Genomic DNA, 313 nt, shown 5'->3' with positions numbered 1-313 from the left:
AAAAAAAACAACTTTTCACAAGGTAACTTTTAAATGTATCTAGTTACTTTTCAAGGTATCTATGAAGTAAAGTCATTTCTTTAAAAAGTGAAATCGTGTTATTGACAATAACATCACAGGTTATCATGAGGTTGTTTCTTTCCTTGTTTTTTCTGAACCAAATCTTGATTGTAAAAAGTATCTTTCCATTAATTTTAACAAACAAAGTGTGGCCTGATTCAACAAAATAGTCCCCAGTTGTTTAGTTGGTGCAGCTGTGTCTGTTTGCTCAGAAAGGGGAAAAGGGACTAAGTGAATGTGATAAATCGTGTCC

The sequence above is a fragment of the Myripristis murdjan genome, chromosome 17, assembly GCF_902150065.1.
Source record: "Myripristis murdjan chromosome 17, fMyrMur1.1, whole genome shotgun sequence".
Lineage (NCBI taxonomy): Eukaryota > Metazoa > Chordata > Actinopteri > Holocentriformes > Holocentridae > Myripristis > Myripristis murdjan.
This window is presented reverse-complemented; position numbering follows the sequence as displayed.